Raw genomic sequence first — 5,080 nt, 5'->3', positions numbered from 1 at the left:
TATCACGAACACTGAATATGGCATCTTTCAAAAAAAAGGAAAAGGTGTCGTCAATGATAGGCAAATAATAAAGAGCTCAACTCGAGATTCAAAGACACAGCACTGGCTGCTCTGTCCCAAAGGTCCACGCGAGTCTGTTTACATCAGCACCGGTCAAGGCCGTTTCAACTTGAGCCTCCCGTTGACAGACAACTCGCCTGCCGCCTCCGTGTCGGCCTTTGACTGACAAACAAAGCGGTGAGAGCCGGCAGCAGCACTTCTTTAGGACAGCTCATATGTCACCTCGCGGGCTGCACACTGACTTCTACATGTGCGCTTCATGCAGTCCGAGTGGCCTGTAGGGTATAGATGTGCAGCTGAAGGGTTTGAAGCTCAGGACACAGCTGAGAGTTATAGGGGATGGCAGCGGATACAGATCCCGAGAAGGCTGACCTCAAACCGTCAAGTCGTCCCCTATGTAGGGCAGCAGCGATCGTGCCGAGTCATTGTTGGTTGTGTTTGCACAGACGGCAATGGCACGACTGTCTTTGACGGGATTGTGAAGCGTGAATCACCACACTTGATTTCTACTAAACGTGTCTGAAGTTTGCACATTGTGGTCTACCTTCTTTAAATAGCTCGTCCAAAGGAATCATTCATTAGCATGTTTGATTTAACGTGTGTTGCAGGACTATCTTTACTAATCAGTGAAGTATTCCAAAAACAACACTGAATGTATTTACATAAAATCTGAACCAATCCATTCAGGGAAGAACTCCGTGTTCTGCTTTCCTGCTGGTGTGGCTGTGTTTATATGCATGCGCTTTACCATCATCTGCATATTTTAAATCGCACCTCCTGCTGTGCTGTACAGCAAAAATCAGCTCAACTTTGTGTCTCTCATATTTCCATGTTTACCTCCAAATCAAATGCTTGAGGGTGGCCTTTGCTCTTTTTTTGAAAAACGTATATATAACCACAGGGTGATGTCTTTGAGGTTGCCTAAACCTACTGAGGGGAATGTAAGAAAATTGTTAAACCACAGCAGCCCTGCAGCTGGATGGTCCTCTGTAACTTGCACTAGGACTACTCAACAGGGTGGAAGATTGCTGACGCAGTTAAACCCGGAGAGACTCTGATTGAAGGGTCGCTTCCTTTGAAATGAACTGTGCTGTCCGGTGCAGCGGATTTGTACCTCGAAGGTCACCAGTTTCAATCTTTGAACCTCATGGGAAGGGTGGCACGATTTATTTTTAAAAGTGTGCAAGACACATTTAATTCCAAAGTGCTATCCAATGGCAAAAGGCTGTAGTGGCAGACAGAGAGCTGGGCTTGGCTGAAACAGATCACACTTTGCAGATGCACATTTGGGCAGCTGTGAAGAAACAAAGAATCGAGCCTTGGCTCTTACCTGTGGTACATTATATTGGTGGACTCATAATCAGGGGTTTATAGGGTCCTCGTAAACAATGTCTTTGGCCCTCTCCCGCTCCTGATACATGTACAGGCTTTTCTTTGCTGTAGAGCCTCTGCATCTCTAATGTCAGTCTGCTGATAGTCGGCTGGAAGTAGATTTGCTCTGCATCCACCATCAGGCGAACACCATTCTCAATGGCATGCTGGGGGAAAAAATGAATAATTTAAATGTATATAATAGTTGTTTTAGCTAAAGCATCTTTTATTGTGATTGCTAACTTTCTGTCTCCAGATACGTCGTGTTAGAACTGTTCCCCAGTGTTCTCCTTTGTTTCCTTGGAGTGTGTTTGTGGGCGTGGCTTTCTTCACTCCGCCCCCCGGCTGTACTTTCACTCACCTGTGGTTCGTCAGCTCCGCCCAGCCGGCACACCTGCCTTCCATCAACCTCATCAACCACAGTATATAAAGCCTATCTCTGCTCCAACGCTCTGTCAGACTGTTGCCAAAATCCTTTTACCCGCTATCTGTTGGACACACATTTGCACACACTGAAAAAGATATTCATATCAGAAACTGTATGAGCTAAATATATAGTCGGATGCTATGGCATGGCAACCAAGAAAGCGCAGCTGGATCGTTGCACCGTCTTTGTGGTTATTGTGAGTTTACCTTGACCAAGACGTCCACGCGCTGCAACATCCTCTTCATTTGTTTCTCCTGCTCTGAAGTGAATGTTTTCAGCAGAGGCTCCAGCTCACCTAGCTGATGCGATGGCAATGAGACAAATACCACACAGCATGGCACCAATTGGTGCTTCTTAGTTAAAAAAAGAAAAGAAATATCAGTCCACTGCCACAAGAGTATCAGCTAAACTAGTGTGCTGACTTTTTTATCATTCTCTCGTGCCTACCAGAAAGTGAGGCCGTCCTACAGCCGTCATTTTGATGGCAGAAAAACCGTCAATTGAACTCCCACCTAGAAGTTGAACACACGTAAAGTTTTTTAAATCAAATGAGTTAAAGACAAAATGATTAACATTATGGTAAATGAATGCTTTAAGACCCAGTGAAACGGAATTAGAGCGTCTTTATCTTCTGTACTGTGACATTTCCCGCAGAGAAACTGAATATTTGAGCGTTGTAGTTACATGAGGGATTTAAATGTTTTACCAAATGATGGGGCCATTAAGAGTCAAACGGACCATGAAGCGGAGTGTGCTTTAGGGTGGGGCTACCTGTGATTGACAGGTCGCAGGTCTTTCAATGTGTCAAAGCCGACATATCGTAAAGTCATAACTGTTGAGGTTTTACTTCTGTTGACCCACCAGAAGCCTTGATACATTTGATAAATGTCTCCATGTGCTGGTCACATTTGGCCTCATCGGCGTAGAAATACGTGCGGGCTCCAATCACACCCCCGCGACGATCCCCCAACTGTATGTGTGCTTTGTGTTTTTTCTCTCTGTGGTGCTCCCCTGGGGGTGAAAACACATTTGCATGCTTATTACTTTTAATTACATCATACACTGCGTCCATATATGAGAACAAAACAAGGCGTCTCACCTATGCTTTCTTTCTCTGCAGCGGATACACAATGAGCTGAATTAGAAGAAATACAATTTGTTCATTTGCGCTGTATTTGGGCAGTTTTGGAAATATAAATTACCTCACAAATACAGCAACTGTCTTTTAAATTTGGAACATTTTGGCCTTGTGGCAACGGCATGTCAGAGGCAGACATTGTGCCGAGTGACCCTATATATGCTGAACTGTCCTGCTGTCAGCCTGCTGACCCTCCCAGTTTAGAGCATCACACCACACTTGACCTATCCCCCCCCCCCTCCTCATCTCTGGGAACTGGGGAGCTCATGTAACAAATGGATGACTGAACACTCAGCATGCTTGACATTAGGGACCTCAACAGGGTTCAAAGCCAGGGAACTGAGGGGTTATTTTTTAACATTACGTGCCATTTGTCTGGCACTTTTATTGTACAAAATGTGGATTTAACTGCAGTGGAGTTTATTGGACATTGACATGAATTGTATCGTCTTACACACGTTTAGCTAAAGCCACTTGTTAAGTACTGTTTTCTTTATCTTCATTTTGAATTAAAAAAATAGAGCCGAATCTATCAGTCAGAATAGTCAACACATTGTCAATAATTTATTGAGGAAAAATGCCTCTCAAAAAGTGATGATTTGCTAATTCTGTTTTATATCATTGTAAGTTAAATGTTTTGGACTATTAGTCGGATAAAACAAATTACTATAAAATGTCAACTTGGGCTCTGGCCATTTCTTCATTAGTGTCCAACATATTTTCGACTTCCTGATTACTCAATTAATTGAAAAAAAAATACTAATAAGATCGATTTATTTATAATGCAAACTAAACATTTCAGAGCTTTACATAGCACCGAGTAGCTGCGATAAAACCCTGTCAGTACTGGTTCCACTTGAGGTTTTAACTGAGCCATGACTTAAATAATGGTACAATTGTACTAGAAGCACTGATTATTGTTAATGTTGTCAGGAAAAGGGATATTTCAATGTAATGTATAGTTTCATGGCAGTTTCATTACAATAAACTCCGTACGGCCCTTCAAAATAATGCATAAATGAAATCCAAAGTGTAAAATCAGGGCTATGTATTTTCAGGAAATGGCCCACAGAACTGAAGCCTGGCATAAGTAAGTATCATGCTCTCAACATCAAGCCAGGCCTGAGGCCTCTGATCCTTAAATCTGCTTTCTGTTGGAAGGAGCTAATGCTGTTGTTGCTATCTTGGCAGATCATTGGGAGTGGCTGTCAAACCCTTTTGTCTGAGATCAAGCGGGCTTAAAGTATCTTGTCCTCCATGCTTTACCGTCTGAAGGTGTATGTTTCACCAAACGAAAGCTTTCGAGGCGGAGGTTTGATTCTTCATTTGATGTTTCCGAGCAGACATCCCCAAGACAAAGTATATCAAAGCCGTGCACGCCGAGTTGAAATACGAGAAAGGTGAGCCTGGTAGCTTTATCTCCTTACAGCTTGTGATACAACACGATAAAACAACTACAGAAGACATTATGTCTGGCACGAGCTGACAGTGCAGTCACTTTACGTCAACAGATTTAAACATAAACACACTGCCTAACACCCTTGTTTATTCACGTCTGACCTTTATGAAGCTACAGATGTTGTGCGAGACAAATAAAAAGTCGGCCTTAAAGACAGAATAAGATCTGCCCTTTTGGGCTGATTTGTACACGCATGCAAAGTAAACCTGACACGTGCATTTGTCCTTTTTAACATCAATGAAAAAAGGCTCCAAATAATATTCGCTTTACTTTCTTTCTGTTCACTGATTCGACATTGAAGCAACTCCTAAATGGGCCAAAAAAAGGTCCATAATGTATTTTGGACTACGAGATGTCCTAATTACTCATTATGCATGAACGCCCAGAGCTACAACTGAGCATTGCTGCTGCCTCGGCCCAGAGAGACGGCTCGCATAAGGTCGGTGCTGTCATCCAAATTAACATCAGCTCACGGATCAAATAAGCCACACTGCCTTGTGTGCTACCCCATGTGACAGGATTCCTAAGTGAGAACTTCTCTCCAGCCAGCCAATCCAGAGCGAGGGGCCACGACTGAGCCAGCAAATCATGCTGTGGAGAGAGTTTACTTCCTGGTTGTGAGGCA

This window comes from Melanostigma gelatinosum, assembly GCF_949748355.1.
Source record: "Melanostigma gelatinosum genome assembly, chromosome: 6".
NCBI classification, from domain to species: Eukaryota; Metazoa; Chordata; class Actinopteri; order Perciformes; family Zoarcidae; genus Melanostigma; species Melanostigma gelatinosum.
The sequence above is the reverse complement of the archived record's forward strand: the minus strand, read 5'-3'. Positions refer to the sequence as shown.